The 22,887-nt window shown below is 44.5% G+C and overlaps 1 protein-coding gene across 10 annotated transcripts in view; it reads left to right on the forward strand.

The window, feature by feature from the left end:
• The window catches only part of PLXNB2 (plexin B2), a 279,450-nt gene that overhangs the window by 133,167 nt on the left and 123,396 nt on the right, over nucleotides 1–22,887 (forward strand). For all 10 annotated transcript variants that reach the window (XM_073652094.1, XM_073652090.1, XM_073652092.1 and 7 more), the window contains one exon: nucleotides 12,799–12,849. The gene's annotated coding sequence lies outside the window, so the exon portion shown is untranslated. The remainder of the gene's footprint in view (nucleotides 1–12,798; nucleotides 12,850–22,887) is intronic.

The following is a 22,887-nucleotide window of genomic DNA, read 5'->3' on the forward strand; positions in this document are numbered from 1 at the left end:
TTGAGTGTTATCGAAAAGTAGGGAACAGATAAAGTAAGGGCAGGATCAGATAACGCGACATCTTGTCTTTGTCTGGCAGTGTGATTGCACCTAATAATATCCACCCATTCCTAAGATCAGACTGATCAGCATTAAGAATACATATTTGTATCTTAGCAAAAATCTCTGCATGAAAATCACTTTTCCTGTTTTCATTTCCACAATAGTAGCCAAGCTACCAATTGTAGTGTGAACCTTGGCAATGATTGGTGTCATGATTGCCGGAAGCTTGGACACAGCTATATCCAAGCAGCTGCACCAGCACTGCCTAGATGGCTGGATTATTTCTATTCAATCCATTAAGGAACAGGCTCAATCTTGTATTTGGGTTTTTTTTTTTTTTGACTCCTGAAAAACACAATTCTGCCATTGTTTTTTTTTTGGGGGGGGGGGGGGGTGTTGTTTTTTTTTTGTTTGTTTTTTTTATAACCTAGATTGGGTTGATAAAGTACATATCTGTCATGAGAACACAGTAGAGGCAGCCATACTGTTGGTTGTTGTCTCCCTGTGTTCAGTTTCTCTTTTACCTCTAGATAAAGCATTATTTTTCACTGTCTCATTCAAAGAGCCGTAACATTTTTATTTTTCCTTGTTTTTTTCCAGGCTGTAAACTTTTTCTTTTCTTTTTTTTTTTTTGCTTACAGTGCTTATAAGTGCTTTTTTTTTTGTTCCACCCCCCTCAAGCCAAATTGATACCACAGAAATGTTTTTTAACTTAAGACACTTTTTTAATCTTTTTGCATTATTCATTAGGTCCTGGATTTGAATATGCCACCCTTTGATTGCTTAGATCAGGGATCTTAAACTTATCTGGGTACATGGTTCACAGATAGGAATGTGGCTCATCAACTGTTAATTTTTTCTAAACAGGAAGAGATTACGTTTTCAATGACACAACTTTATTTTTATATATGACACATTGATCACTTTTTATTTCACTTTTTTGTGTCGTAAAATTAAAAAAGCTACATTTTTGTTGTGCTTTTTATTTATCCTTTTTTTAATTATTTTTATAGTGTTCATCGTATGGGTCATGGTACAGTTTTATAGCTTGGGTCGTCCCTGACGCAGCGATACCAATTGAACACTTTTTTTGTTTATTTTAATTTTTACATAAAACAGGTAAAATATTTTTCCTTTCTTTATTTCATACTTAGATTTTTTTTTTTTTTACAATTTTTTGTTCCTTTAGTCCTTATATTGTTCTTTACCTCTTTCTTGCCTGATCGCTGATGTAATATCCTGCAATGCTTCTGTACTTCAGGATATTAGATCTGTTAGAGCTAAAAGGTGCCGATGGGCTTTAGGAGGGAGTCCACTTTCACAAATAACCACCTAGATATCGCTGTCACTATTGACAGCAGTCTCTACAGGGCTAAACAGCCGCGATTGGTTTTAGTGCCTAATGTGGCTGTTGTAGCAGGGTGTCGGCTAGGTTATAATATACAGCTGACATCTGCTGATGGGATGTGTCACTTCTGTTTATGAGCTAGTACCATCAGTGCACTGTACATGTACGGCGGCTTGTGAGAAAGCTGTGCCGTACATGTTTGACGGTTGTCAGGAATGGGTTGAAAAAAAATCCTCTCCATATTCACCCACCTCCAGTGATCCAGTAGACCAGGAAAGATGTGCTTCCACCCAGGCATACTGTGCTCTATCATGCTCTATCATTAATGGAAACAGCGCTCCTCCTTCAGCATGCTCTTCTGTCCCGAGGAAGCCTCGGGAGCTCTGCCGACCTGCAGGCCGTGTATTTGAGTCCCTTGGCTGAGATGATACACCACCACATAATTAGTGCATTGTATTGTCGCAACTAGCCTATCAGGTCAGGATCTGATGGGCTTAGGTGTATGGCAGAAATGTTAGACCTCTGGTTGCCATGGCAACACATTAGCACCCCACAATTGTTTTTTAGGTGTTCCAAAGGGCTGACCTGGAGGCACCTTCTCTCTGTTTAACTTTTTAAATGTGTTTTAAGTAGAAACCGCAGCATGTAAAGAGTTAATTGGCAGGGATTGCACATAGCTGCAATTCTAACTGTTGCAGTGGGAGCCCTGCTATATGTAACAGCTGGCTCTTGCTAAGGTTGGCATGGGCATATCTCCAGTGCCCACTCCATCCTGGCGCCATACATATACAGCTTGGATTAAGCAGTTGTAACAATTGCCTTTTGCTACTTATTAACAAGAGCAAATCACTCCAGTGACCACACATAAGGACCTGAGCTGCTGCCCCCTAACTTCCTGGCTTTAGGCAGTGTCTGAAACCCGTTTCTGAAGTTTCCATTTTCTCATGGATGCCGACATAACTTTGTTGTTTAAGCACATATGGAATACATTACAAATCATACTTCAAGTCATCTAGGAATATTGATGTTCTGGATGAGTGTTGTATTATTATTTGGAGTTTAAAGGGAACATGTCATGTCCTGGACATTTAATAGTATTAACCTCCAAATATGGGGTTAATCTGCAGGTTAATTATATTACTGTAATGCTGTGCATCTGACGCACCCCTGGGCCTTCGTCGCGCGGCATCGCGCGCACGGGAGCTTACCCGGAGCCGGATCTGTTGAGGGTTGTAGTCTCGTGGCGGTGACCCGGTCCGTGCCCAGGGAGTCAAACTGAGCGGCGATGTATTAGCGGTAGATGTTGGACGACTACGCCACCCGTTGAATGCAGCGAAGGAGCTGCCGCTGCAGGGCAGACCGCTGAGGCCGGTGGTAGGATTGTGCAGCGTGATAGTATCACCCCCAACGGGAGGGGTATGGCCTCAGGGCAGCCGACGTGGATGATGGGGGTAGCAGGAATCACTCAGAGACGATGCGGTGTAATTCAGGGTCTTTACTGGTGATAAAGATAGACCCTCCCGGAGTACTGGCTAGCGATCGGGGCCTGGTCAGTCCTTGAGCAGATGGGATCTCCCCTGGCCAGGCGGAGTTGTAGGCCTCCCAAACTGACTGTACTCTTCTGGCTACCTTGCTAGAGGCGGGTATAAGTAGCCCACGTCCCTGAGTGTACCGTGTGGTGCTCACCCGTATGGCCGGTGACTCGGGGCCTTCTAGTGGCGTCCGCTCCACGACGGCGGTGCTGGTCCCACGCGTGTGACCGTGCCTTCGGGTTTCTTGGCCAGAGGACCTGAAATCCCCTGCCGGGCGGTTTCTGCTGCTGGGTAAAGATTAGTCCCCACAGCCTCGGACTCCGGGTCCGGTGATAGCTTCTCAGTCAGGGCGAGCTCTGCAGCTGCCAGCCCCTGACTCCTTATAGCACTGCTCCCACAGAGCTCCTGATGTTCTTTTCCTAGATCTGCTTCTCTTCTCTGTCTCTACTTCTTCTCTACTCACTAACCCTGCCTCAGCCCTAGGTTTATATAGGGGAAGTTCTTCCCCTCCCAGGACTGGGCAGGAGGTGTGGCATGCATAGGATCCCTGACCAAGAGACCTCCCACCTGCTCTCAGACATAACATTGCTGTTACTGTGGAAACCAGACCCCTGGGGTGCCACACATCCACTTTACTGAAAGCTCAGCTACTGGGAGAACATTAAGTTTATTCATTCCGGGAGCTGCCATCTTGCAGTTAGAGGCGTGCCTGGAGCGTACGCAGTCACCGTCAGTATACCGTGACCGACAGCTTTAGGCACGCCCGGCACCTTGACTGACAGCTCGCTCTGCAGTGCATCTGTACAGATCAAGCTGTCAAAGTGCCGGTGCGTGCTAATAGCTACCGTTCGCAATGCGGTGAGCGATTCTGTAGCCGCTTTGGCACTTGGCTCATTTGGAGTATTGTCCCAACAATAGGAGTTCTGACTGCTTCAGAGATTTATGAACAGATGAGTCAGCTGAATATTGGAGCTAAAAATTACAAGATTACTGAAAACTATGGCCCCAATTCATCAAGCATTTACGTAAAACGCTTTGAAAAGTCTCAACATTGTTGCGCAATGCAGAGTTGAGCAAAAAAAATTTGGGTCTTTTTTAATACCAGTTTTGGGCAGCTCTACCAAAATGGGCAGTACTGGTGAGGAGCCAACACTCGCCTGTCAAATTCTTCAATAATGGCTGTTTTTTTTATGGCAGAATACTTATGCCAGTGCCTGACTGTAGTAGCATTTCTGGCAAGGGCAAGAATATGCATGCCTGTGATAAAATGTGCCACATTAATTAAGTGATCTGAGCCTCTTGAAGCAGCACGCCCATTAACATTTTTATCCTATGCACAGGAGAGATCGGTAAGGTGGATATTATCATTCTAAGCTTTTGGTAAAAATGAAAGAGGCTGGACCACATCTTTTAAAAACAGATGCACAATGCTTTAGATCTGTTATGCACACGCCCGGGCTGACTGGAGTGTGCGTGATTTAGTGATTCCACTGTGCCATGAACCGGAGAGTACCTGGAGGGGCGTAACTAAGTATCAACCCGATCCGACCAAGGTCGCACGACGGCTAACGACACCGTGCACCAGGGAGGAACCGAGCAGAGGGACCAGGTGCTACTCCAGGCCAGACCCTGGACACTGCTGTTGACCCACACTGGGGAATACAGGAACAGGCAGGTTAGGCTGGCACACAGACAGGTGGGTATTGGCAGGCACGGCTGGCATGCAGACAGGTGGGCACTGGCAGGCACAGCTGGAGTGCAGACAGGAGGATACTGGCAGGCACGGCTGGTATGCAGACAGGAGGGTACTGACAAGTACGGCTGGTGTGCAGATGGGGAGGTACTAGCAGGTTGGAGCACAGGCTGGATAGGGTCCAGTACAGACTGGGATTCAGGAACAGAACCGCAGATGCAGTAGACAAGCAGAGCAGAGAGGAACCGCTGGAGCAGTGGGCAAGGCGGAGCAGAGAGGTACCGCCGGAGCGATGAGCAAGCAGAGCAGGGAGAAACCGCCGGAGCGGTGAGCAAGCAGAGCAGGGAGAAACCGCCGGAGCGGTGAGCAAGGCAGAGCAGGCCGGAACCGCCAGAGCGGTGAGCAAGGCAGAGCAGGCAGTAACCACCGGAGCGGTGAGCAAGGCAGAGCAGGCAGTAACCGCCGGAGCGGTGAGCAAGGCAGAGCAGGCAGGAACCGCCGGAGCGGTTAGCAAGGCAGAGCAGGCAGGAACCGCCGGAGCGGTGAGCAAGGCAGAGCAGGCAGGAACCACCAGAGCGGCGAGCAAGGCAGAGCGGGCAGGAACCGCCGGAGCGGCGAGCAAGGCAGAGCGGGCAGGAACCGCTGGAGCGGCGAGCAAGGCAGAGCAGGCTGGGCTCTGTTCACACTGAACAGACTGGAAGGGAAAAGCAGAACCAGATACACACGGTACTTGCAATGAAGTAGCGAGTGGACTCTAAACTCACAACAGAAGTGCAGAGACATCCAGTAGGAGTTAGGTGCAGGTTCAGAGACTGCAGGAAAAGGGAAGGTACGGACACCGAGAACAAACAGGCTAGGAGAGTGTCCAGACAGGAACTGACACTGAAACAAGATACAGGAGCGAGTCTGGGTATACAGCCCCCAGAGAGGCGGACAAACAGGCTAGGAGAGTGTTCAGACAGGAACTGACACTGCAACAAGATACAGGAACATGTCTGGGTATACGGCCCCCAGAGAGGCGGACAAACAGGCTAAGAGAGAGTTCAGACAGGCCTGGGAATACAGCCCCCAGGTTGGCGGACAGGCAAGAACAGAACGGGACCTGGCACATCGGAGGCAAGGCACCTTCTTCTGGGAGAAGGAGGTTTAACTATCCAGTGACCCACAGCAATAGGCTGGGGACGCATTAGGGGTATGCCCACAGCAGCTACAAGAATCAGGAAGTAACCGGGCCGCTGCCCTAAGCAGTCAGAACAGAGGCATACACACACAATATGAACAGGAGCAAGATTTGCAAGCTGGACTGAAAGGTTAGATTGTGATCTTGCATAGTGGGAGATGGTGCACTATGCAAGCATGCCGCCAGGGATGTTACAAGATCAAACACTATTTTGTCCTAAAGTACAAACTTTTTGACAGTGAGGGTGATCAATGAGTGGAACAGGCCGTCATGAGAGGTGGTGAGTTCTCCTTCAATGGAAGTCTTCAATCAGAGGCTGGACAGACATCTGCCTGAGATGGTTTAGTGAATCCTGCATTGAGCAGGGGGTTGGACACTATGACCCTGGAGGTCCCTTCCAACTCTAGGATTCTTTTAAGCTGGTCATTTAAGATATCCCCTAGCTGTAGCTAAACTGATTGGTAAAGATCAGTTCTTCCTGCTCTGTTAGTTGCTGTTACGTCTTGGACACCTATGTGATGCCTTCATATGGCGCCTTATTAGGGTGATATCCAACACCTCCAAAAATGATGCTTTGTATTTGGATTCTTTATGAATCCAGCAGTTGACTGTATGCCATTGGAGCCATAGAGAGGTAAAGTAGGACCCTGTAAACCTATATGAAAGCTATTTTAGTGATCCATACAACTCAGAGTTTGTACTTGGCCATGAGACCATTACATAGGCTCGTGCCTAGCGATCTACATGCTGTGTAACACAAGAAAGTATTCTGGTAGAACAAGATAGATACATTTCACATTTGTTAAGGGAACTACCGAAAAGTCTTCTTTTTTACTTTTACGAGCTAAAAATATCTCTCCCCATGCCGACATGTTAATTACTAGGTTACCTATTGTACGATTATATGAAATAGAAAACATTTCTCTTACAAACATCCTTCTCGGAAAAATAAAGTGAACTTGAAGAGGTGTCTCAGAATAATTACATTAGTTGGCAGATTGGCGGGGGCAGCTGAATTATACTTTGTACCGTAGGTTACACTTGCATACTGCCTCATTTATTAAGCAATACCATTGTAATTATCCAGTGTGAATTAAATCCCGCGTTCTGTAAAAAGTCTTTGTGCAATGTGTGAAGTGCATATTGTGTCTAGTAGTCACAAAGTATGCTTATTTCTTCACTCTTTGCAAAGTTATCTGAAAAGGTTAGTTTTTTTATTACGTAGATTGTAAAGTGGCAATACTTAATTTTCTTAAGTGAAAATAACCTATAATTAAAAGACCAGTAATGCTGAAATATAAGTTGATTTCAATGAAATGTGCCTTTTTAAATGAAGAAAATACCTATATTTTTCATGTAAAGCTTCTCAAAATATTACCATATTTGATGATTCTTGATTGTGTTGCATTATTTGGCTCTGTTCCTATGTCCACAACAACAATTATCCAGTAAAACTAATGCATTGAATATATTAAAGAAGGTTTTCCCACTTTTTTTTCTATACAAAATTTCTTTTCAACTATTCCAGTTTGATTATCTGCAAGATTGATCTGTTTGCCTTTTTAGGTTACATTCACATGGTCTGCTTATTTTAAAGGGAATCTGTGAGCAGTTTTTTGCTATGTAATGAGAGCACCATGATGTAGGAGCAGAGACCCTTAAGTGACCTTGATGTGTCACTTACTAGGTGGTGTGTTGCTGTTTCAATTCTGTGTTTTATCAGCAGGAGATTATCACTACAGGACAACTGGCCTTGTGTATCCTAGTCCAACCATGCCTGCACCACTGATTAGCAGCTCTGTCACTGTACAATGTACACAGAAAGCTATGGTGTGGGCCGGGTTATACACAGCTCAACAACTGAGCTCTGCTGGATCTGAAGCAGAGAAAACTGTGATTCTGTCACAACTGCTGCACCTAGTAAACTAAGTGATAAATCGTTGGAATCAGAGTCTCTGTCCATATCTCATGTTGCTGTGAGATTACATAACAAAAACCTAATGACTGATTCCTTTTAATGAACCAGTCACGTCTGTAGTGGTGTGCCCAAGCTGCCTGCTATTGACATGCTCTAGTTTGATCCATTAAGCAGACCACGCAAGCATAGACCCATTGGCTAACATTGGGTGATCAGTGTGATCTCAGTCCGGATAAAACTTGGCCATTCAAGTCTTTTGGTCCATGAAAAGCTCAAACAGCGCATTGATGATATCATAGAATCATAGATAAGGGCTTATCCACATGTAAGTCAATTGACAATCAGTAAGGTTTTAAATATTATAGTTAGGACTGTCCCAAATAGGGTCACCGTGACAAGGTGGGATGGCTTTTGCATTATTTTGATCAAAATTATGTTAACTAAGTACCCTATATTATTTTCATGCACTATTGCGGTTTATTTATTTATTGCAGGGTATTTGTGTATTGTGTTTCTGTCTTTGTTTTTTTTTCTGTTTAATGGCCATATGTCAACATGCTTTTACATGCACAACAATTTACATTCCAGTTAATTTCTTCAGGTTTTTTATACCGATCGACTAACCAGATTTACAATAGATTAGCTAGTCATCTCTACACTAATGTACTTGGCTTATAATCATGTATGACGAAATATCATTGCAGATAAAAGTGTTTTTCAAGTCAGGTCATATTTAAGTCAGATGGCTCATATTTCAGTCAGATAAATGGACAATCAAGGGAGTGTTCACATGTGTAGATACAATGTGGATTTTCCACTGGGAAATTCTGAAGCACATTACTATAGCTGTAAACGGGATAGGATTATACTAAATCATTTCCCCATACCGCAGAAAGAATCCTTCGAGAAATTGACCTACGGGGCAGAATTTAAATTTATAGCATATCCGTTTATGCTGCAGATTTTCACTGTGGATTACACCGCTGTGGTGTAATGAGAAGGGTGACATCCACTGCAAAATCCTCCATTAATAATACTGATTCTTTTCTGTACAATTTGTCTCATGAACATTCTCTTATGGCTTATATTCCCCATTTTTTGCGAAAATAAGTTTTAGACGTGTGGGAAATGCTGAAAAGTAAGAACGCTTTAAAAAATAAGTGTTACTTTTTTTTTATCAATTAGCTAATGCAGAGTGAATGAACAAAGAAGAAATGTAGCTCAAATCAATATTTGAAGTGACAGCCCTTTGCCATCAAAGCATAAACTTTTCTAGGTACACTTGTCACTTGCACACAGTTTTTAAAGAAACTCAGCGGGGAGGTTGCTCCAAACATCTTGAAGAATAACCACAGATCTTCTCTGGATGTAGGGTGTCACAGATCCTTCTATCTTATTGTAATCCCATACCGACTTGATTATGTTGAGATCAGAGCTCTAAGGAGGCCATGTTACCACTTCCATGACTCCTTGTTCTTTTGGACGCTACAGATAGTTATTAATGAGATTGACCCCAAACCTACAGTCATTGTCCTACTGCAGAAATAAATGTGGAGCCACTCAGATGCCTCCCTCATGGTATTATGTGATGGATAAGTATCAGCCTGTATTTCTCAGCATTGAGGACACCAAGAAATGGGCAATGTTTAGGACCGTAGATGCAGCAGTCGACCGAGGAATCTTAGTGCAGCAGATGAAAGATACACACTTCTCATTTTCCTTTGAAATTGTAAGATGTCCAGCAATGGAATGAGTTTAGAACTGTCAGCAACCGGTGGGACCCAGCTACACCCATCTACTGTGTAGAGCGTACATGTCAAACTCTGACCCGTGGGCCAAATCTGGCCCGCAGGGTGATTTATATTTGGCCTGCAACACCAGAAACACCACCCCTATGTGGGACCATTATTCTGTATGGAGGACTTTGTGTGACCCATTATTCTGTATGGAGGACTATGTGGGACCCATTATTCTGTATGGAGGTCTATGTGGGCTCATTATACTGTATGGAAAGCTATGTGGGACCATTATTCTGTATGGAGGACTATGTGGGGCCCATTATTCTGTATGGAGGTCTATGTGGGCTCATTATACTGTATGGAAAGCTATTTGGGCATTATACAGTATGGAGGACTTTGTGTGGCCCATTATTCTGTATGGAAAGCTATGTGGGGCCATTATTCTGTATGGAGGGCTATGTGGGGCTATTATACTGTATGGAAAGCTTTGTGGGACCATTATTCTGTATGGATGACTTTTTGGGGCCATTATACTGTATGGAGGTCTATGTGGGACCATTATTCTGTATGGAGGACTATGTGGGACCATTATTCTGTATGGAGGACTATGTGGGGCCCATTATACTGTATGGAGGACTATGTCGGGCCCATTATTCTGTATGGAGGACTATGTGGGGCCCATTATTCTGTATGGAGGACTATGTCGGGCCCATTATTCTCTATGGAGGACTATGTGGGGCTAATTATACTGTATGGAGGACTATGTGGGGCCCATTATTCTGTATGGAGGTCTATGTGGGCTCATTATACTGTATGGATAGCTATGTGGGACCATTATTCTGTATGGAGGACTTTGTGTGGCCCATTATTCTGTATGGAGGACTATGTCAGGCCCATTATTCTGCATGGAGGACTATGTCAGGCCCATTATTCTGTATGGAGGACTTTGTGTGGCCCATTATTCTGTATGGAGGACTTTGTGTGGCCCATTATTCTGTATGGAGGTCTATGTCAGGCCCATTATTCTGTATGGAGGACTGTGTGGGGCCCATTATACTGTATGGAGGTCTATGTGGGCTCATTATACTGTATGGAAAGCTATGTGGGACCATTATTCTGTATGGAGGACTATGTAAGGCCATTATACTATATACTGGTTGGCCTATGACTTTGTCCACTTTTTTCATTTTGGCCCTCTGTGTGTTTGAGTTTGACATCCCTGGTGTAGAGACATCAGGCAGAAGTGGTCTTCATGGAAGAATTGCGGACAAAAAGCCATACGTTCTACATGGAAACAAGGCCACACTACTCAACTATGCATGAAATCTGCTCTTGACTGATGAGTCAAAATGTGAAATATTTGGCTATAATAGAAGGCAGCCTGTTTGCCGGAAGGCTGGAGAGTGGTACAATAATGAGTGTCTCCTGGCAACCCTGCAAGTTTGGGATTTATCTTCAACAAATGGAGTTGGGAATTTGGTCAGGATTAATGATGTCCTCAGTGCTGATAAACTATTGACACTTCTTTTTCACATTTTTACATTGCAGCATTATTTCCACACCTGGGTAAAAGCATAGTACTGTGTGTTCTACCTTGCAATGATTGTGGATAAAAAATCCACAGATTTTGGCTCATGTGAATACATCCTCGGTGGCCTGTATGTCTGATTCAAAATAATTAGCATTATAGAATTAGTGTGACTTTAAACAGGAAACTGAAAGTAGGATCTCAAGTCTAGTAATCACAAGTAGGGTTGAGCGAGTATGTTCTGTCCGAGTATGCTCGGGCCGAGCTCCGAGTATTTACAGCTGCTCGGTGATAAGGTTAAATCGCTCCCGTGTGCATGATTTGCAACTGTTTGACAGCTTAATTACATGTGAGGAACAGTTGCAAATCATGCACACGGGAGCGATTTAACCTTATCACCGAGCAGCTATAAATACTCGGAGCTCGGCCCGAGCATACTCTGCGAAAGGGTTAATAGAACATACTCGCTCAACACTAATCACAAGGCATTTTCATCATTTGCATCTAATGTTCCCCTAAGGCTATGTGTCCACGATGCCGAAATGAAGCAGAAAATTTCTGCAGCATTTCTGCATCTCCCTTGCCAGAAAAAAACGCATGCAGATTGTGCATGCGTTTTTCCTGCAGAATACATGCGGATTCACATGCGTTAACGCATGCGTTTCCGCATGTGGACTGACAAGCACTTTCCAGGCGATAGCATCACTTGGAAAGTGCTTGACAACTAGGTCACACTATATAAATCCATGCAAACGGCATGGATTTATATAGTGTGACCGTAAAAATAAAAAAATAAAGCTATACTTACCTCCGATGCCCCGCCGCATGTGCTGTCGCGCTCGTCATGTCTTCTTCCTGGTTGCCGGGCTCTCGCGAGACAGCCTGCGGTCACATGACCGCGACGTCATCTCACGTCCTGGAAGATAAGCGCTGCCGGCAAGCTGAGAGAAGTCGCCGGACAGGTGAATATAAACTTTATTTATTATTTTTATTTTTTTTTTTACAGGTACAATGGTACCCAGGTCTGGATTAGAGTCTTCTCTCCTCCAGAACTGGGTACCATCCACAGATTGAAACACATATAATCCGCGTGTACAAATGTACAGAGACGGATTATATGCGTCTCAATGCAAGTCAATGGCGGCAATTCCGCTGCGCTTCCGCAAAATTAATGAACATGCTGCGGATTTATGAGCGCTGCAGAAACGCTCCGGAAAAATCTGCAGCATGTGCATTAACATTGCGGAATGCCATTGGGGACCATGGGGTGCGGATTACCATGCGTTTTTGATGCGTTTCCGCTGCGGAAATTCCGCAGCGGAAACACGTGAAAAACGCATCGTGTGCACGCAGCCTAACTGTGGTCTATATTTAGTACCCATGGAAATTTGTAAGCCTCACAACAATTACCTTTTCCAGAGAATCGCATCTTTGTCTTTTGGAAAAAATACTTTTGAGTTTACTGAAAGCCCCCTGGTTTGTTAAAGATTGTTGTCATTTTGCTCTTGCAGTCACCAAGCTTAGGGAAGTTTTCTCTGGGGTCCAATATTCCAGAAGTGATTGGCTAGTAATAATCTGCTTGTGTCAAGTATTCTACACTTCTCCTCATACTGTTACTGATTATAGGGTGTGTAAAAATAACTTTTAATATAACTTGTATCATAGATCATAAAAATTACCTTGGGGCTATATCACAGAAAATATTCCATCTTTGTAAACTTTTTTTTTTAAGATATGGTCGATTGAGTTGGTAAAGATATTTTTTGTGTATATGACAGTTTAGTAAAGTATTTACTTGTGTTTTATATTTTTTTATAGGGACTATTCCCGAATTTCGAGAACAGGACTTAAAGTAAGAAAGTAAAACATGTAAGTATCTATACCTTTGTTCTATATCACTAAATAGAAGAAAACCTTTTTTTTAAAGCACCACTCCAGTTTTTTTTTATATTTTTTATTGCATCGCTGGAATGGTGTCACTAGCCTAATGTCCCTGCCCCCGTCTTATACTTACCAGCCGCCATCTTCATCGATTATTGGCACCGCTCCGGTCATCTTCTGCAGGTTCTGACCCGCCGTATCACTCCAGTGTTTGTTGGGCAATCCAGAAATCACAAGTCAGTTCTAGCCTATCACAGCCAGAACGAGACTGTCACGGACTTACACTGAGAGCTTGTGGCTGTTACCTCTGACTTCCGGTGAGTCAGAAGCTGCGGTCATAAGATGGCAGCACAGAACCAGAGCGGCGCTGGGAAGAGCTGAAGACAGCAGCTAGTGAGTAAAATACTGGGGTCAGGGAACTTAGATTAGTTGCACCACTCCAGCGATGAAATAAAAAAAACACTGGAGTGGTGCCTTTAAAATGCTCTTGGCATGCTGAAATCTAACAGCCCGATGCTCAGTTCCCCTGTAATCTAGCACTGCGGTAAATGGTTTGCTGGTTTAGTTTGGCCTACAGTGATGTCATGGGTACGGCCACCTTAAGGCATGTGTTTCTTGTGTAAATGGGAGAGAACAGAATTTACTAGATTGCTTATGAAATAAACGAAATTGCAAAACAGAGGCCAAAAATTACTTGAACCGGTCTAAAAATTGATCTTTAAAAATCAAACCCAAACTAATTTCAGATTGCATGTTTGATTATTTTTTTTTTGATCCTACAAAAGTACTTTTGCAATTAGAGCTATAGGTTATACTAATTGGGATTAGTCCTTACATGTTTCTCTCTTAGGTCCGATCTTCATTCCAAAAACTCGTCAGATTTTCATCTGTATTGTCATCTGTATGTCCGTATTTTACATCAATGTGACATCTGTTTTTAATCGGCAACATAATAAAATGCACATGATGAAACTCAATATTCTATGTTAATTGCAATGTATCTGTAAAAATCGGATACAATACGGATGTTCTGTATGGGATCTGTTATGTTTCTTGCGCACCTACAGAATTGAATGAACAAGTCTCATTTGATACTCCGAAGAGAATAGTTCATGCTGCTATTATTTGCATTTAGATACTCTGTTAGGGATGAGCGGACCCGTGGAAGAGAATTTTCTGGCTCAAAAGTCTCTCTCTTTCGCTCTCTCTTTCGCTCTCTCTTTCGCTCTCTCTTTCGCTCTCTCTTTCGCTCTCTCTTTCGCTCTCTCTTTCGCTCTCTCTTTCGCTCTCTTCAGCTTTTGGCATCGGACACTAACTGTCTGGTACGAACGCTGAACTTTTAGGTTCGGGTTCACTCTTCTTTACACTCTGTGTGGAAAAACGATCATCTGAACAACCCTATTGATTTACATTGGTGAGTGTGCTGTCCGATTTTTACTCAGACAGCACATTTCAGTATTATACACTCATCTGAACAAGCCCATATAGTCATCAGGAGATATATATATTTTTGTATCATTGTCATTCACTGCATTTGTTATAAAATAGGAGCTTTTGTTAGTTTCTCAAGTCCCTTTTTAGCTGTAGAGTTTTTTTCTTCTTGCCCCAGTTATGCTGTTGATGAGGCCATCTGCGTTCTCACTAAGCAGCGTCCTGAACCTCCCATGTAAATACTCCTCCCGTTGGTATCATGTAGTAGTCTGAGCATTTCTTTGCCTATAAATTAGCAGCTCAAATTAGCAGCTCACTTATGAACTGCATGAAGCAGGCAGAGAGAAACTCCAGGGATTTTTTATATCCAAATCCTCAAAGTAAGTAATATTTCTTTGGGGTGGAAAATATGCTATAATCCTGGCTAAAAGTGAGTTTTCAGTTTTTGCCCAAAAATTCAATTTAAATTCATGTTATCAGTTCAGCCCTTCACAGACATTTCTGAATACTATGTGCACCAGTGGATTTAACTCTCCCTAGGAGTGCTTTGTGCTAATAAAATTGCAATGTTTGTGGAGCTATACCGAATTTTCAAGGCACTCGGCTAGTCTGAATTTGCAGGCGTAAATTGTGCAAATTAAAATAACATGGGCCAGTGACCATTGGCTTTAGGTTTTAGAGACCAGCAGTAGACGTTTTGAGAAAATGCTTATTGAAAAAGACTTATGTATACTGTCCTGCAGAAAATGGAAGTGTCCCTGTGATATTTCTCTCTTTAATTTCATAGATGAATGAGGAATAAGGACACTAGTTCCCTGGATTAGTAAGCGTATGACGGCCAGTAAGCACAGGGTTGTGGATGGAGCAGCTGCTTATTTTCCTCTTCTATGCCGACTGCTATTTTTCCCAGCTGACAGTTGCAATGATCTGACATAGATTCAGTCAGTGGTGACTTTATATGCGGGTCCAATAACAGGACTGACATTCAGGTTGGATGAACATGAATAGAGCCAAGTACCAAAGGCTAGCATTAAATATGCAAATGTATATATGTGTGTATGTATGTGTATATATATATATATATATGTGTATATATATATATATATATTATTATACATACATACAGGGTGGGCCATTTATATGGATACGAAATTTGGCAAGCAGTTTGCTAACTGTAGCATGGGAGATGGGTGGTCTCGTAGGGTGTCTTGCATTGAAATCTGCTGCAATGACCCGGCTACTGCGTTCACCAAACATCAACACAATTTCTATCCACTCCTCATGTGTTAACCTCTGCGACATGTCAATGGCTGTAAACAAAGAGAAACTTGTAAATAACTTATGAAAGAATAAAGTTACGTTAAAACCAAGTACACCATTGTTTTTATTATGAAATTCTCAATAAGTTTGATGTGTCACATGACCCTCTTCCAAGTGGAAAAAAATAAAGTTGGATCCAAAATGGCCGACTTCAAAATGGCCACCATGGTCACACCTATCTGGAAAAGATTTCCCCCTCCCATATACTAATGTGCCACAAACAGGAAGATTTTATTTAGGTGTATCCATATAAATATATATAGAGAGAGAGAGAGATGTGTGTGTGTGTGTATGTACTGTGTGTGTGTATCGACTATATGTATATATATATGTCGATCGCTCATTCGGCTGCACTCGGAGGTAGACACAGGTACGCTGTCTCTCTAAATCTTTTGTTGGTTTATTATAATGTGGCATAAACCAACATTTAGTCCATGAAAATACACACAACCCGCTGGGCAAAACAGGAAAACAAAGCAAAATGGTAACACAAAAACAGTTTTTGTAGTAACAGGGATCTGCCTGCTGAGAGTTCAGGAACAAACCAACACAAGCTCTCCTCTGGAGCTAGCTTCTCCAGACACTGAACTGTGAGTGCCTCAGCTGGCCAAGTATTTACACCCCCCCAGACCACACCCTGGGGTGGAGATATGGTGATTGGCCTCCCACCCTGCACTATGGCCATTCACATAAAACTGGCCCCTTTAAATATGCCTGATTAACCCTCTCAGCACATACCATGCTGGAGAAGACTTCCAGTTTCACATCACTGAAGCTAACCGCTTCAGTGAAACCTATCTACCTTCCGACACTCTGCCAGTGACTTTGTCACATATCCTCCCCCACCCCTGCCCAAAGCCGGGGGTTTTGGCACCTTCACTCTTTAAAAAGGGAAATCTGGACATGGCATCTGCATTAGTGTGTAGGTTCCCGGGCCTGTGCTCCACATGAAAATTCAAGTCCTGGAGCGCTAGAAACTAGTCACCCGGGCATTCTTCCCCTTCCTTTCCCTCATCCATCTCGGGTGCATGGTCTGACACTAGCCTGAATTTTCGGCCTAACAGATAGTATCTTAGTGTCTCAATTGCTCATTTGATGGCCAAGCACTCCTTCTCTACGGTGGCATAGTTCTTTTCACAGGAAGAGAGTTTCCTACTCAGGAACAGGACTGGATGTTAGTCCCCGTCTATTTCCTGGGACAACACAGCTCCCAGACCGACTTCAGAGGCGTCCGTCTGCACCACAAACTCCTTAGTGAAATCAGGCACGTCTAAGACCGGCTGTATAAGGCAAGCTTCAACTCCTTGAATGCCATCTCCGCTTCCGAGGACCATTTGGCCATCGGTGTCTTCGTGCCCTTAAGAAGATCAGTCAGGGGGGCAGCTATCATGGTGAAATTTGGGATAAATCGTCAATAATACCCCACAATTCCCAGAAACGCACAAACTTTCTTCTTGGAGCTCTGTTGCGGCCAATTTTGGATAGCCTCCACCTTATTTACTTGCAGCTTTATATGGCCCCTTCCGACGATATAGCCCAAGTATTTTGCCTCTTCCTTCCCAATGGCGCACTTCTTTGGGTTTATCGTAAACCCTGTCTTCCTTAGCCATCCAGTATCGCCTAGACCTTCTGTACATGACTTCCCTAATCCGGGCTGAATATTATGATGTCATCAAGGTAAGCTGCGGCGTACTTCTTATGAGAAACTAGGATCCGGTCCATGGCTCTCTGGAAGGTAGCTGAGGCCTCCTGCAGACCGAACGGCATCCTGGTGTACTGAATGTACCCGTCAGGAGTAGAGAAGGCCGTCTTCTCCTTGGCACTTGGGGATGAAATTCAATATTCTATATTGCCAGTACCCTTTCGTTGGATCCAAGGTGGTGATATATCTGGCTGACCCTAGTCTCTCAATAACCTCATCGACGCGGGGCTTCCATACGCGTCAAATTTTAACACCTCATTCAGCTTCCTATAGTCATTACAGAACTGCCATTCTCCATCTGGCTGCGGCACCAGGACAATGGGGCTGGACCAGCCTCTCTTTGACTCTTCGATGACGCCCAGGCTCAACATTCTCCTCACCTCTTTGGAGATCACCTCGTGGCGGGCTTCAGGAATCCGATATGGCCTTTGATTCACCCTCACATGCGGCTCTGTCAAGATTTTATGTTCGACCACCGACGTACAACCTGGCAGCTCTGAAAACAGGTCCCGATTCCGCTGAAGCAGCTCTCAGCACTGTTGCTTCTGGGCTAGTGGTAGTGTTTCTGCCACTGTGACATCCGCGACTCAGGCTTCCGGATGGGCCCCCAGGAACGTAGCTTCCACCGGCTCCCTGCCTCGCCAAGGTTTGAGCAGGTTAACATGGCACACCTGATACGGCTGCCTGGTTGGTGGATCTTGTAGTTGACGTCACATAACTTTTGGACCACCTCATATGGCCCTTGCCACTTAGCCAGGAATTTATTTTCCCACCATGGGGATCAACACCAACACCCGGTCTCCAGGGTAAACTACCTCAGGCCCAATTGTAGACCCTTGCCTGGGCCTCTTGTGTTTGAAGGAGGCGCTCTCTTACAATCGGCATTACCCTCGCGATCCGGTCTTGCATCTGGGCCACATGCTTGATGATGCTCCGGTGGGGTGTTACCTCGGCTTCCCTGGTCTCTTTTGCATTGTCCAATATTCCCCAAGGGTGCCACAGATAAAACAACTTGAAGGGTGAGAACCCCGTAGAGGCCTTGGGAACTTCCCTAATGGAGAATAGCGGGTAGGGGAGCAGTCAATCCCAGTCTTGGCCATCCTTCTCCACGACCTTGTTAAGCATAGACTTTGGAGTCTTGTTGAATCTCTCAACCAGGCAATCTGTCTGCGGATGGTACACCGACGTCCAGAGTTGGGTAATTTGCAGAGCTTTACAAACTCCCTCATCACTCTCGACATGAATGGAGTTCCTTGGTCCGTCAGGATCTCCTTTGGCAGGCCCGTTTGGGAGAAAATATGGACTAGTTCAAGCGCTATGCTCCGGACAGAGGAGTTCCTCAATGGGACCCCCTCTGGGACCGTGTTGCGTAGTGCAGCACCACCATGATGTATTGGTGTCCCCTGGCAGACTTAACTAAGGGCCCTACCAGGTCCATAGCAATTCGGTCAAACGGAACCTCTATTATGGGTAACGGGACCTGGAGACTACTGAGGTGGGACACGGGAGCAGTTAGCTGACACGTAGGACAGGACCGACAATAGTAAATAACCTCCCGGTGACACCCAGGCCAGTAAAACCTTTGAAGGACCCGCTCTTGGGTTTTGTCTATGCCCAGATGCCTCCCCAAGACATGAGTGGGCTAGGTCTAGTACCCTACGCCTATAGGGTCCTGGTACCAACAGCTGCTCTAACACTTCCTCTCTCTGTTTAGTGAGCCAATATAGCAACTCCTTATTAACTGAAAAATAAGGAAACCTGGTGTCAGCCCCCGGCTCTCGGGCGACCCCATTTATCATAGTCCCATGCCCCTTTTAACATAAGGTCCTCCATTTGAGCAGTCCCAAAATTCCCCCCAGAAGCTCCGAATTCTGGAATCTCATCCTCATGAGTCACTGTCTTGTCCTCGTCACCAGTAAGGACTACACTAGGGAATCTCTTCCGCCTCCGACTGCAAAGAGGAGTCTTCATGGGCAAACTAGCTCTTACCTGAGTTATGAGTTAGTGGGTTTCCCCGCCTTTCCCCACAAATCCCAAACAGTCTGAAGTCCCGCCTGATTATTACAGGGTGTAGCAGGCCCTCAACCACCACAACCTCATGGGTCTCAGCCCCACAGTTAGTTTTTATTGTCACTCGGGCGACGGGGTAGTCCTTGGCGTCCCTGTGGATACAGCGGACGCCCAAGTACTTCCCGGGGATTCAACTGGTGTGGGAGTGTGGCCTTTACCAGGGTCACCAAACTTCCTGAGTCCAGGAGTCCCAACACGAACACTCTATTTATGGTTATGGGACATGACTGGGGCCCCTCACAGTGCTGATAGTCCACAGTGCAGGTGGGGTAGGCATGGTATGAGCAGCGTCTTCCTATGCTGCAGTCCATCTGCTCAGAGGACATAGGACAATGGGCAGCTGTGTGTCCAGGACGGCGACACCTCCAGCAGATCACGTCTTTTCCAGCCGTCTTTGGCAACCCCTCAGCTCCCCCTTGGGACCTTGGACTCCCCCCAGTCTTGGCCCTACTCCCCCTCTTTTGGGACTCTGGTTCCCCCTGAGTACCCCAGTATGGGGATGCAGCACCACCCGGCTTCCTTAGGGACCTCTCGATCACCTGGTATCTTTCTACGAGGCAGACCAGATCATCTGCATTCCAGGGGTCTCCCTGGGCAACCCAGGTCTGCAGCGGCCTAGGTAGGGAGTTCACAAATCTGTCCATGACAACCCACTCGACCATCTGGACTGGAGTGGAGGACTCTGGCTGCAGCCACTTCTGCACAGATGCAGAAGGTCAAACATTTGGGAGCGAGGGGGTTTATGACCATAATATGCCCAGTGGTGAACCCTTTGGGCTCTGACTGACATAGTCACTCCAGCACGTGCCAGTATTTCAGTTTTAAGTTTAACCCCTTAAGCCCCGCGGGTGGTTTGCACGTTAATGACCGGGCCAATTTTTACAATTCTGACCACTGTCACTTTATGAGGTAATTACTCTCGAACGCTTCAACGGATCCCCCTGATTCTGAGATTGTTTTTTCGTGACATATTGTACTTCATGATTGTGGAAAAATTTCTTCGATATCACTTGCGTTTATTTGTGAAAAAAACGGAAATTTGGCGAAAATTTTGAAAATTTTGCAATTTTCAAAATTTGAATTTTTAAGCCCTGAAATCAGAGCGATATGTCACACAAAAGAGTTAATAAATAACATTTCCCACATGTCTACTTTACATCAGCACAATTTTGGAACCAAAATTTTTTTTTGTTAGGGAGCTATAAGGGTTAAAAGTTGACCAGCGATTTCTCATTTTTCCAACAAAATTTACAAAACCATTTTTTTAGGGACCACATCACATTTGAAGTCACTTTGAGAGGTCTTTATGACAGAAAATACCCAAAAGTGACACCATTCTAAAAACTGCACCCCTCAAGGTGCTCAAAATCACATTCAAGAACTTTATTAACCCTTCAGGTGCTTCACAGGAATTTTTTGAATGTGGAAGAAAAAAATGAACATTTAACTTTTTTCACAAAAATGTTAATTTAGACCCAATTTTTTTTATTTTCACAGGGGTAACAAGAAAAAATGGACCCCAAAATTTGTTGTGCAATTTCCCCTGGGCACGCAGATAGCCAATATTTGGGGAAAAAATACTGTTTGGGCGCACGGCAGGGCTCGGAAGGGAAGGAGCGCCATTTGACTTTTTGATTGTAAAATTTGCTTGAATAATTAGCGGACGCCATGTTGTGTTTGGAGAGCCCATGTGTGCCCAAACTTTGGAGCTCCCCCACAAGTGACCCCATTTTGGAAACTAGACCCCCCAAGGCACCTTTCTAGATGCATAGTGAGCACTTGGAACTCCCAGGTGCTTCACAAATTGATTCGTAATAATGAAAAAGTGAAAAAAAAAACACTTTTTCATTTTTACGAATTAATTTGTGAAGCACCTAGGGGTTCCAAGTGCTCACTATGCATCTAGATAGGTGCCTTGGGGGGTCTAGTTTCCAAAATGGGGTCACTTGTGGAGGAGCTCCAATGTTTGGGCACACAGGGACTCTCCAAATGCAACATGATATCCGCTAACAATTTGAGCCGACAATTTGTTAGCGGATATCATGTTGCATTTGGAGAGTCCCTGTGTGCCCAAACATTGGAGCTCCCCCACAAGTGACCCCATTTTGGAAACTAGACCCCCCAAGGCACCTATCTAGATTCATAGTGAGCACTTGGAACCCCAGGTGCTTCACAAATTGATTCATAAAAATGAAAAAGTGTTTTATTTTCACTTTTTCATTTTTACGAATCAATTTGTGAAGCACCTGGGGGTTCTAAGTGCTCACTATGCATCTGGATAGGTGCCTTGGGGGGTCTAGTTTCCAAAATGGGGTCACTTGTGGGGGAGCTCCAATGTTTGGACACACAGGGGCTCTCCAAACGCAACATGGCGTCCGCTAACAATTTGAGCCGATTTTCCATTCAATTTGTTAGCGGACACCATGTCGCGTTTGGAGAGCCCGTGATGTGCCTAAACAGTGGAGCTCCCCCACAAGTGTCCCCATTTTGGAAACTATACCCCTCAAGGATTTTATTAAGGTGTATAGTGAACATTTTGAACCCAGAGGTACGGCACATTATTTGTTTACATTAGGTCATCATATTGAATAAGTTTTCATTATTCTTGAGCGCAAGTGCTCGCTACTTGAGTTTGCATCGGGTACTCAGGTATGCACCATGTACAGCGTGTGCTCGAGTGACATGCTCGAGTCCCTGCTCCGCATGTTTCACGGTTATTAGACACCCAAAAAAAAACATGCGGGGATCGCTCGTGCATGGCAGACAATCCCCGTAAAGTTTTTTGGCCGCGAAGCATATGGGGCAGAGACTCGAGCATGTCACTCAAATACCCACGATACTAAATGCATACCAGAGCACCCGATGCAAACTCAAGTAGCGAGCACTTGCTCTCAACACTAGTCGCCATATCGTCATCTTTTTTTCTTACTTTTGAAAAAAATCCCAACCCCAGCCCTAACCCTAGCACAACCCTAGCCCCAGCACAACCCTAGCCCCAAACCCAGCCCTAACCCTAGCCCAATCCTAACTCAAGAGTTTATTTTTGACGCCGTTCCTTGTGCGGTATAAGTGATTAGACGACTTTATTCTTCGGGTCGGTGTGATTACAGCAATGCCAGAATCATATGGGGTTTTTATGACTGACAGCTGTCACACACTAAAAGACGCATTTTTTGTAAAATCTAGTTTTTGCATCGCCATATTTTGAGAGCTATAATTTTTCCAGATTTTGGCAGACAGTCATGTGACGGCTCGTTTTTTGCGGGATGACTTGACGTTGTTATTGGTGCCATTTTCAGGCACGTGACATTTTTTGATCGCTTTCTATTCCGATTTTTGGGAGGCAGAATAAACAAAAACCAACAATTCAGGAATTGTTTTTTTTTTTTTTTTTTTATTCTGTTCCGTGTGTGGTAAAATTGATGAGGCAGCTTTACTCTTCGGGTCAGTACGTTTACAGCGGTACCACATTTGTATCATTTTTCTATGTTTTGGCGCTTATA

Source organism: Phyllobates terribilis, unplaced genomic scaffold (assembly GCF_046119375.1).
Source record: "Phyllobates terribilis strain yellow unplaced genomic scaffold, ASM4611937v1 Scaffold_11__3_contigs__length_659146591, whole genome shotgun sequence".
NCBI classification, from domain to species: Eukaryota; Metazoa; Chordata; class Amphibia; order Anura; family Dendrobatidae; genus Phyllobates; species Phyllobates terribilis.